General features: G+C 43.8%; 1 protein-coding gene across 2 annotated transcripts in view; it reads left to right on the forward strand.

Annotated features, from left to right (window-relative positions):
* The window catches only part of SLC16A7 (solute carrier family 16 member 7), a 181,979-nt gene that overhangs the window by 12,152 nt on the left and 157,462 nt on the right, over positions 1-12,365 (forward strand). The window contains exon 1 of one of the 2 annotated variants that reach the window (XM_073651863.1): positions 11,981-12,098. The exons of the other annotated variant lie outside the window; for it this stretch is intronic. The gene's annotated coding sequence lies outside the window, so the exon portion shown is untranslated. Of the gene's footprint in view, positions 1-11,980; positions 12,099-12,365 lie in introns of those variants that run through there. 2 annotated transcript variants of the gene reach the window in all.

The following is a 12,365-nucleotide window of genomic DNA, read 5'->3' on the forward strand; positions in this document are numbered from 1 at the left end:
GGGTACTCTGCCTCCCTCCCCCTGTGTGCTGCTGGCCTCACTCTGCATGTCCTTCTTCCACGTTGGGTCAGTTACTAGATCATCCACCACCTCCTCCTCTTCCTCTTGCGCACCACGATCCTCCTCCTCACTTCCTGGCAATTGTGTCTCGTCATCGTCCACCTCTTGTGACAGATTGCCAACGTCGACTTCCTGTGGCCGTGGCTGTTCAAATATTTGGGCATCGCAACATGGGATCTCCTCTTCCACCACTTCAAGCGAATCAGGCGAGGGGCCCAAATATGGAAATGGACCAGTGAACAGCTCTTCAGAGTGTCCAAGTGTGGGATCACTTGCTGTCTGACGACACTCGGCATGGTGGGAGGAAGGAGCATCAGGGTGAGGAGGAATATGCGGTCGAGACTCACGGCTACTAAGAGTTGACCGTGTGGAAGACAGACCGGAGGTGGTGGTGCCCAGGTAACTTGAAGTATTATCTGCTATCCAATTAATAACCTGTTCACACTGATCAGTTCTCAATACTGGTGTTGTTCTGTGCTTCCCTAGTAATTCGGTCAAGAAGTGGGAGCGAGAAGATGTGGCTGTTGGTTGTGGGACATTTTCACCTTGGCCACGGCCCCGTCCTCTGCACGAACCATCACCAGAGCGTCCACTTGCACGTCCCTTGCCACGCGCCTTGCCCATTGTAAATGAAGTAAAATAGCTTACACTTGCACTATCAATGGAAAAAGGGTAATAAAGAGTAGATTAGAACCGTGGAAGAGGAAAACCACAGTTATTCTTTACTGGGGTATACCACACTTTTTTAAATAGAGATATTTGCGGCTGAACAGTGAGCGACACACTCAAACTGCTTTTTTTTTTAGATACCAAAGGCCCAAAACTGGATAGTACAGCGATTTGACCCGTGGAACTGTGAAACCACACTGGGATGTCGGGCCTACACAAGACTATTTTCAACAGATATATTTTTGTGTCACAACAGTCAGGAGACACTACTGTTTTTCTTTACGGAAAAAACTACCAAAAGCTGAATAATAGAGATTTTTTACCGTGGGATGGCAAAACCACAGTTATAGTTTACTGGGGTATACCACACTTTTTTAAATAGAGATATTTGCGGCTGAACAGTGAGCGACACACTCAAACTGTTTTTTTTTTTTAGATACAAATGGCCCAAAATGGATAATATAGTGCTTTGAACCGTGGAAGTGCAAAACAACACTTCTGTTTCTCTAGCCTACACCAGACTATTTTCAACAGTTATATTTGTGTCTGAAAAATCAGAGACACGCATTTTTTTTTTGGGGGGGGACGACACACCAAAAGGTTAATATGACGGGTATTTGTACAGTGTGAAGGAGGAAAAAAAGGAGGATTTAGATGAAAAAAAAAGGATTTTTCCAGGCCCCCGACACCTGGTGCTAAGTCAAGCAATTTCAGCAACAGGAGCACACAGGACTGTAATGCAGCATTTGCTGGTATAACCACTGTGTCTCCTATACAGCCTGCCGGCCTGGTATCTGGGAAGGATATTAGTCCTGAAAAGGACTGTTTGTTTGTTCTGGCAGCCTTTACAGACCCTACACTAACTATTTCGCAGTTTATATCTCTCCCTAAATCAGCAGCGCTGTCCCTACACTGTCTAATCCGGAGCGACTGTGTCCAAGATGGCGGCGCCCGGTTTTAAATACTCGAGGTGACGCTGTGCGGCCAGCCAATCACTGTAATGCCCACAACCAACATGGCTGCAGCATTACAGTGACTGGCTGGCAATCCCTGCATGTTCATTGGCTCTGTAAAGAGCGCCAAACATGCAGGGCGGAGACCCGAGCTCCCGCCCGAGTAACCCGGAAATGCTCGGTGCTCGCCGAACATCCCGAGTAGCGTGATGCTCGGGCGAGTACCGAGCAGTGTCGAGCATGTTCGCTCAACACTACTCACTATATTACTGCAAAATCAGTCTTCGCCCAAGGGTTAGACATCTTTTATAGACACTGATTTAATCAATGTACAAGTCTTCAGTTCTGTAAAGCATAGGTTATAAAGGGATTCCATAGATTGAAGTCACAGATGAAACATTCCTCACTGATGATAATTACATGCTTTCTTCTGTCATTTAAGAGGTGTATGTTTTGCTTAAACAGGTATCTAAACTGGTTTATGTGATTTTTAAATCAACAAGTTTATTACATGAGTACGAGCAATTTATCTGTTCTTGAAGATTAAAAAGAATGTGGATCAAGTTGATGAATGGCAACGTGCACAACATCTAAGCATTTTCAACACCTTAAAATAAGCTGTATATTACTATGATTGACACCTGCAGGAAATGTATTCAGTGCTTTCAGTATACCTGTCTTCAAAAATGCACAATGGTTACCTTTTGGTCAGCCAATAATATACTTTAAAGATTAGAGATTACAATGTGTTCCCATCATGCAAGGTCTAGGATATCATCAAGGTTAGAATTAATCGGATTAACATAACATCGTCAATATGGCATGTAAGGGCAAGTATAACATTTCGGTAGCAGCTATGGCTCCAAGTGAAACACACGGGGCAGCTCAGGATTTACTACATCTATAGCCCGTGTTGGCATGGAACTGTAAAGGGAATGAGTCACAGTGCTTTTCCTTGCGAAATAATGATAGAGATTGGATAGGCAATTACTATCTATGGATGTAAGGGTGTGATGTACACAGGGGCGTAATCACCACGGTCACAGTGGTCACCACTGCGACCAGGCCCAGCGGGTGAGGGGCCCGCCGACACCAGCAAATACTTCAGCTGGATGTGTGTCATCGGACGCACATTCAGCTGAAGTGTATTGTCGCGCACAGACCCAATGGGTCCGTGCACAGCAATTCACGCTGCCGGCCAAGCAGAGGCCAGCAGCTGACATCATCGTGCACGTGACCGGTGGCACATGGAAGTGACATCATGCGCTCCTGCCGCTTGCACCCTGAAGTCAGCTTGCTGGCTTCAGAAAAGGAAGAAGACACCAAGCGGTGGGAAACGGAGGGAAGGTGAGTATTTAATTATTTTTATTAAATCAGTGAGTACACGGTGGCCATGCTACTACATAGATGACTATGGACTGTGAATTATATTACATGTATAACTATGGGCTGCGCATTATACTACATGTATGACTATGGGCTGTGCATTATACTGTATGGAGGAATATGGGATGTGCATTATACTGTATGGAGGACTATGGGTTGTGCATTATATTATATGAAGGATATGGTCTGTGCAATATACTGTATGGAGGACTATAGGCTGTGCATTATATTATATGGATGACTATGGGCTGTGCATCATACTACATGGATGACTATGGGCTGTGCATTATACTACATGGATGGCTATGGGCTGTAAATTATTCTATATGGAGGACTATGAGGTGCATTATACTATATGGAGGACTATGCAGTGCATTATACTATATGGACGACTATGGGATGCATTATACTATATGGAGGACTGTAGGATGCATTATACTATATGAAGGACTATGGGGGTGCATTATACTATATGGAGGACTATGGGGGGCCCATTATACTACATGGAGGACTATGAGGGGTGCATTATACTGAATGGAGGACTATGGGGGTGCATTTTACTATAAGGAGGACTATGGGAAGTGCATTATACTTCTGCTGCAGGACTACATGACTTCTACAGTGAAGGAAATAATAATTTGATCCCTTGCTGTTTTTGTAAGTTTGCCCACTGACAAAGACGTGAACAGTTTCTAGTTTTAAGGGTAGGTTAATTTTAACATTTAGAGAAAGAATATCCCAAAAAAAAAAAATCAAGAAAATCACATTGTATAAATTAGATAAATGTACTGTATTTTTCAGACCATAAGATGCACTTTTTTCCCCCCAAATTTAGGAGGAAAATGGGGGGGTGCGTCTTATGGTCCGAACCTTAACAGATACTTGCGGTGGTGGGTGCGGCGGCAGGGCCAATGAAGCAGAGCGGCGGTGGGTCAGCGGCGAGGCAGAGCGGCTGTGCGGCGGCTAGGCAGAGTGGATGTGCAGCTCTGCGGCGGCTAGGCAGAGCTGCGGTGGGTGCACAGTGATCTACAGGAAAATGGCTCATGCGCCGTCTGTGGATCACAGCTTCATGAAGATAGCCACGGCCACCAGAAAGCCGCACCGCAGCACCCACCACTGCTCTGCCGTACCGCTGCACAGCTGCATCCTCCGGACAGCAGCACTCGCCGCTCACAGGCCCGGGACCTGGCCCCAGCACAGGCCCGAGGCCCCAGCACAGGCCTCAGCACAGGCCCCAGGCCCCAGCACAGGCCCATACCCCACCACAGGCCCCAGGCCCCAGCACAGGCCCAGGCCCCAGCCCCACCCCAGGCCCCAGCACAGGCCCCAGGCTCCAGCACAGGCCTCAGCACAGACCACAGGCCCAGGCCCCAGCACAGGCCCCAGCACAGGCCCCAGCACAGGCCCAGGTCCCACCACAGGCCTCACGCCCCACCACACGCCCCAGGCCCCATCACAGGCCCCAGGCCTCATCACAGGCCCAAGCCCCACCACAGGCCCAGGCCCCACCACAGGCCCCAGGCCCCATCACAGGCCGCAGGCCCCATCACAGACCCAGGCCCCACCACACGCCCAGGCCCCACCACAGGCCCTAGGCTCCACCACAGGCCCCGGTCCCACAGCTTCTCACCTCTTCTGCTGCAGCCGCCAGGTTCCTGAGGGAGGGAACTGAGGGCCCTGCAATCCTGCTCCACCACCACCACCACACCTCCCCGCTGCTGGAGCACCAGCTTCTCGCATCCAGGGTCCACAGCATTCATCCACTTCTGCCGGCTTCTTGAAGGACCCTGCCTCTTGTGACCCTCGCTCCAACGCCCCCCAGGTAAGATACCTATTCAGACTATAAGACGGACCCCTATCTTATAAAAAATTTTTTTTTCCTATTTTCCACCCCAAAATTTGGGGTGCGTCTTATGGTCCGGTGCGTCTTATAGTCCGAAAAATACGGTATTTGCATTTTGCAGTGAGAAATAAGTATTTGATTCCTCTGGTAAACAACACTTAATATTTGGTGGCAAAACCCTTGTTGGCAAGCACAGCAGTCAGACGTTTTTTGTAGTTGATGATGAGGCTTGCGCACATATCAGGAGGAATTTTGGTCCACTCCTCTTTGCAGATCATCTCTAAATCATTCAGATTTTGAGGCTGTCACTTGGCAACTCGGAGCTTCAACTCCCTCCATAAGTTTTCTATGGGATTAAGGTCTGGAGACTGGCTAGGCCACTCCATGACCTTAATGTGCTTCTTTCGAGCCACTCCTTTTTTGCCTTGGCTGTATGTTTTGGGTCATTGTCTTGCTGGAAGACCCAGCCACAATCCGTTTCTAATGTCCTGGCAGAGGGAAGGAGGTTGTCACTCAGGATTTTATGGTACATGGCTCCATCCATTCTCCAATTGATGCGGTGAAGTAGTCCTGTGCCCTTAGCAGAGAAACTCCCCCAAAACATAATGTTTCCACCTCCATGCTTGACAGTGGGGATGGTGTTCTTTGGGTCATAGGCAGCATTTCTCTTCCTCCAAGCACGGCGAGTTGAGTTAATGCCAAAGTGCTCAATTTTTGTCTCATCTGACCACAGCACCTTCTCCCAATAACTCACAGAATCATCCATGTGTCCATTGGCAAACTTCAGATGGGCCTGCACATGTGCCTTCTTGAGCAGGGGGACCATGCGGGCACTGCAGGATTTTAAACCTTTAAGGCGTAATGTGTTACCAATGGTTTTCTTGGTGACTGTGGTCCCAGCTGCCTTGAGATCATTAACAAGTTGCCCCATGTAGTTTTAGGCTGATCTCTCACCTTCCTCATGATCAAGGATACCCCACGAGGTGAGATTTTGCATGGTGCCTAAGATCAATGTCGATTGACAGTCATTTTGTATTTCTTCCATTTTCTTACTATTGCACCAACAGTTGTCTCCTTCTTACCCAGCGTATTACTTATAGTTTTGTAGGCCATTCCAGCTTTGTGCAGGTCTATGATCTTGTCCCTGACATCCTTGGGTCTTGCCCATGTTGTAGAGGTTAGAGTCTGACTGATTAATTGAGTCTGTGGAAAGAAGTCTTTTATACAGGTGACTATGTAAGACAGCTGTCTTTAATGCAGGTAACGAGTTGATTAGGAGCGTCTAACTGGTCTGTAGGAGTCAGAACTCATAATGGTTTGTATTTAACCTACCCTTAAAATTATAGACTGTTCATGTCTTTGTCAGTGGGCAAACTTACAAAAACAGCAAGGGATCAAATGATTATTTCCTTCACTATATATACACCCCTGGTGAATATAATGGATTATTTTTTCTATACATTAAAGAACAGCGGCAGAATGGGGGACATAAATCAGGATGAGGATACATATACCAGGATAGGGCCAGGATGAGGCATATATATTTATCAGGATAGGTGTGCCCGGTCCGAATCTTGCACCGGAGCCCGTCAGACTCCAGTTACGCCACTGGATGTACAGGAAACTATTTTTATTGCTCTTATGATTGTCTTTATTTCTATACATTCTCCTGATAACATGATTTTAAGATTTTAATGTTACAAAACGGTTATCACTATAAGGCCAGGTTCATTTGGCATATTTAATAGTCTATATATGGACCACAAGGCCCTGACTAACTATGGGTCACCGACCGGAACTTACATTCACATATTTGTCTATTAAGCTGTAAGTTCAGGTCAGTAGACTTACTGTCAGTCCGGGCATGGTGGTATGTATGGGGGCCATGAAATTTGCCTGTCTGAGCCTGGCCTAAACAGGAGCAACTAATCTTGATAAAACTACAGATCTGATAAAAATACATATTTATCAGGCATATTTTAGGCTTTTTCTTCTAACTTACTGTGAATTTCAGTGCTGAAATACTGGACAATTCTTGAGACACTTGTAAAAAGAAGCTTATTTGTACCTGGCTTTCTTTCCTGCTAATCGGTCATTTACTGACGCAAACCATGCACCTAAATACACGCACAGAAGCCATGCATACTCAGGAGCAGATTTTCCACTCCATTTTAGCTTTGTGTTGTTGTTATGGTGAGATGCCAAAAGTAAAACGATTATCTTTAGAGCCTAGCTAACTTGTCATTGCAAGGTCAATCATACAAGGTATTCTGGTTAATGGTAGCGTTCCCTGTCCTATCTGTAACGTGGTATAACGACTGTTAAACAGTTGCATTCCATATAACAATTCGTCTTTTACAGGTGTTTCCCTAAGAATTACTTTTGGTATATCAAATACAAATGTCTTAATAGTATGATCGGTGGGATCCTTCCAGAGTGCATCTGTGCACTGTCAACATTAGAGTAAAAAAGGGATATAGGATCCGCTAAGTAAGCATTATAAGGTCATTAACCCCTTTCCTGACACTAGACCTGCTGGCACGTCCAATTTAGGGTACCTGTCTTTGATGTGGACTCAGGAGGTAGGCCTGCATATTTCCCTATAGATGATGGCTGTGTTGTTCGGCCCGTATCTGCCTCTAAAGCAAAGTTCCCATAATGAGTGGTATGTTTTTGATGTTTTTCTGCAGCATTTCTAAACCAGTAAGCTAAATTAGATTACCTGCAGTTTTTCATTATTTTACATGTGTTTTTATTGCTTTTATTTTCAGCTGCTGTTTTTGTTTCCTTTTGGAATTCATGTTTAAAATTAAACTGATTTGTTTTGGATTCTTCTGTTACTTAGAAGGGTGGTTTGAAGGTTAAATACATTTGAATCTAAATTCCTATCTATTTAGTGCTGTAATCCAAATTATTTTCTAATATGCTTGCATTAAAAATTCCCTACCGTTCCCTAACTACACTAACTGCTATTGCATTTTTTCCCCTACTCCCTGAGTGATGACGCTTCATTTGAGTATCCCAGTACATCTTGTGATACTCAAACGAAGCATCATTCCGGAGGCATAGGTTGCGGTCACTGTCACAGCCCCTGCTTCCTCCCTGAAATGAAGCGTCATCAGTGAGGCTTGTATCAGGGGCTGGGCTAGTCCCTGCTCTATCCCAGCGCATTGTGTACTGTGCAATGTGCACAATCACAGCACACTCTATGTTGTCAGCTCAGATCAGTAGTAATGAGCTAGCATCAGACCCGCACGGGGACCTAATTGAGCTCCACCTGCTGCTGTTAACGCCTTAACTGGCGCTGTCAAACTCTGACAGTGGAATTTACATGTGCGGCCCAGAAAGTGCTCTCTTCCATGAGTCCATTGGGACACAGCGATGCCATTGGCTGATCACAGGTTCAAGATAAAACTAAAAAATACAGTAAAAAAAATAGAAAAAATATATCAATTTGAACACCCTTTCCTCACAATAAAAATAAAGAAATTAAATATATATACAGTACAGACCAAAAGTTTGGACACACCTCATTTAAAGAATTTTTTGTATTTTCATGACTATGAAAATTGTACATTCACACTGAAGGCATCAAAACTATGAATTAACACAAGTGGAATTATATACGTAACAAAAAAGTGTGAAACAACTGAAAATATGTCATATTCTAGGTTCTTCAAAGTAGCCACCTTTTGCTTTGATGACTGCTTTGCACACTCTTGGCATTCTCTTGATGAGCTTCAAGTGGAAAAAAATGCAGCACTACCAATTATTTTGTGGAAGCGCTGCGTTTTCGCCGCCATTGACTTGCATTGGAACGCTTGGAATCCGCATCACTGGATTTGTAGATGCGCATTCCATGCGTTTCAATGTTTGGATGGTACCCGGGTCTGGAGGAGAGGAGACTCTCCTCCAGACCCAGGTACCATAGAACCTGTAAAAAAAAGAATAAAATAAAAAATAAATATTATACTTACCTTCTGATGGCCCGCGGTGTGCTTGTCTGTGCTTGCCAGCAGATCGCGGTGGACTGAAGGACCTGCGCTGACGTCATTTAGTCATGTGACGGGTCACGTGACGCTGACGTCGGCAGGTCCTTCAGTGTACCGCGAGCTGCTGGCAAGCCGAGACGCATCGAATAAAGACAGTGCGGGCCATCAGAAGGTAAGTATAGATTTACTTTTTATTTTTTAACATTCTTTCGGTCACACTATATAAATCCATGGCGTTTGCATGGATTTATATAGTGTGACCAAGTTGTCAAGCACTTTCCAAGTGATGCTAAAATCGCTTGGAAAGCGCTTGACAACTCGCATGCGGAAATGCAAGTGAAGAACGCTTCACTTCCGCTTTTCCCTGGCAGGAAAAACGCATGTATAATCCGCATGCGTTTTTTCTGCGTTTTTAATCCGGAGCATTTCTGCATCTTGGGCACATAGCCTTAGGATTGCTGCTTCCAATAGGTGGCACTAGAGTTAAAGTCCTCTTCCTCTCTGTAGAGGAGCATGCATGATGTATAAGTCTCTCTCCACAAGGAGATGTTACCCCTTAGACCTCAGTCAGAGGCTTCTCATACAGCCAAATCAGATGTCATGCTTTTCACTGAAGAGGGGCAACACCCCAAAACACTTGTCTGAAAATTGAGATTCTGGTTTGGCTATTATCCTAAGTCACATAGCAAGGTTTGTTAAAGGGTCGATATTGACTTTTAGGATTGCAACTTCCAATACATGGCGCAAAAGTTCAAGTCCTCTTTCTCTCTGAAGAGGCAATTTTGCATGTGAAGGATCCAGCAATTTTGGTAATTCTATTGTACTGCTTCTATGGTGGAAAAGAACAATCGAAATAGAAATAGAGCCTAAACTTTTCACCATAATCATAATGTCTACAATAACATTAAGGGCTTGTTTACACGCTGTGTTTTTTCTGTGCATTTTTAAATGGTCTAAAATGCTGCCTTTTACAGTACCACCAAAGTTTTTTTTTCAAATCTGCACAAATGCGCTGCAGAGCGAGCTGTTAGAGTGTCGGGGAGTACTCACAGCCGCTGCTCACAGTGCTATGAGCGGTGACTGTTGCCCTTCAGGCATGCCTCTATGACTGAAAGCCGGCAGATCTAGGGAAGAATAAAGTTAATTTATTCCCAGTGCCTTGCTTTCAGTATATCAGCTGGACAGCACTGTAACAATATTAACCTGCAGATTAACCCTATATCTGCAGGTTAATAGCATTTGGGGACATGGCAGGTTCCTTTCAAAAGAATTTTCACAAAATGTTAGGAAGGTTCACATGACTGATTTCTCCACATCTGAGAAAAACGGTCTGATAACTCTGATCTGACTTTGATCAGAGTGTCATCAGTTTTTCTAGAACGTGGAGAGAAAAAAAAATGAGTTCACCTTCTCCGTTCTGTGAGTCTGTGAAAATCGGACCCCACTTGGATGTCATCATGAGCCTTGTTCCTTCATTTAAGCTGTGTACCCACCATGAGTTTTTGACGCTGCGTATTTTTGCTGCGTCAAAACACAGCGTCCTAGGCTACGTTTCTGCGATGAGCTTACGATGAGTTTTTGATGTTGCAGACTTTCTGCACCATTTCTGCACCTATTCGATAAATTAGGCATTTTTGAGATTGCATTTTTGTCTCTTTTTAGTGTGTCATGTTTTAAATAAAGCTTCTTTGTTTTTGGTACTTCTTGGTATTTGACAAAACTTTATTGATACAGTCGTGTGCTTATTGCATATGTTTTTGACATATTTCCGCTGCGGAAACACACTAAAAATACATGTGCGTTTTTTACTTACGGTTTTCTCACATCTAATGAAAGTCTATGTAAAAAATGTACACAAACTTTACGCATACTAGAAAGAGAAATTGACATGTTGCAGATTTGAAACATGCACCGCAGGTCAGTTTACGCTGTGTAAATAAAAGCACAGGGGGCATGAGATTTCTATATATCCCATCCACTTTGCTGGAATTGTAAGATGCTGCAATATTGATGCTGCGAAAATATGCAGTGTCAAAAACTCATTGCAGGCACACAGCCTTATTGTTCCTGGAAAGTGGATGGGATTTAAAGAATTTGCATTTGCAATAAAACCATTTACAATTAAGGTATGTGCACACGGTGCGGATTTGCTGCGGTTTTGACGCTGCAGAATTTCTGCACCATTTCCGCACCTAATATGCAAATTAGGTTACTTGTGGTTTTTACATGCGGTTTGGCCCATGCGTTTTTTGATGCGGTTTTTATGCATGCGTTTTTCATGTCTTCATGTTGAAATTAGAGAATAGGTTTTTTTTAAACAAACTTTATTCATCATCATATAGTGTTTTTGTGTGCGTTTTCGCTGCAGAAACGCATACAAAACGCACATCCAGATTTTACGCATGTGGATTTTCCTCATCTAATGCAAGTCTATGGGGAAAATCCGCATGAGTTTCCACAAGAGAAATAGACATGCTGCGGATCTGAAAAACGCATCTTATGTCAGTTTCCGCAGGTGCACAAAAACGCAAAGTGGGCATGAGATTTCTAGAAATCCCATCCACTATGCTGTAACATCTGGCCGCTGTGGTTTTGACGCAGCATAAAAACGCAGCGTCAAAGCCGCAGTAAATCCGCACCGTGTGCACATACCCTTAAAGGAGATTACTTAAAACTGCAGGTATCGTTTTTATAGGGGCTAATTTACCTATAGATTTGTTTAAGTAGTTTAAATTAAATTTGGGGGTGACAGACTCCTTTAAATAATTAATATAGCTACATGTTGGATTGTAGGGTCATAGTTTCATGGACAAGCAGAGACGGATTACAGAATGAAATGATTTTTTCAGCTTGGCCTTGCTATTGTGAGTACATAAAGGTTATTTCTGTACTTATAAATCACAAGCAATGTGTAAGTTAAGCAGGAATGCAATGCCTTTTCTTCAATCCAGCTAAAAAGTTTGAATTAGCTTTGAAAATACATGAAATATAGAAGTTCAATGTGAAATCTGCAGTAAAGGTTATTCTCTTAATAATAGGTTAGCACTTTAATGGAAACAATGAACAGGGGTGTGAGTGATAGCAACCAATGAGCAGCACGAGTGAGTGCAATGAATTGAACGCACTCTTCTTACACCGTGACACCGTGCACTATAGGACATTTCAGGGATATCCTTGTTCCTGCTGCATTACCAGGTGCTGTATTGTTTGCTTTCTTAAAGTTTAACTCTTGTTATGCGGCAAATATAAGATGTGATTTACTATGTTCTGTTACCTTGTTCTCTACATTAGTACACGGTGAGAAATCAGCTGCAAGCAATTTCATCTATGTATGCCTTAGCTATTGTAGAGTCAGTGGTGTATACTGTTATTATATCATGTTACAGTCTGTAGTTCTTTTTTGTCTCCTTAAATGTGACAGGATTCTTCATACATACCATATGAAACACTGGTACAAATCTT

The sequence above is a fragment of the Phyllobates terribilis genome, unplaced genomic scaffold (genome assembly GCF_046119375.1).
Source record: "Phyllobates terribilis strain yellow unplaced genomic scaffold, ASM4611937v1 Scaffold_11__3_contigs__length_659146591, whole genome shotgun sequence".
NCBI lineage: Eukaryota > Metazoa > Chordata > Amphibia > Anura > Dendrobatidae > Phyllobates > Phyllobates terribilis.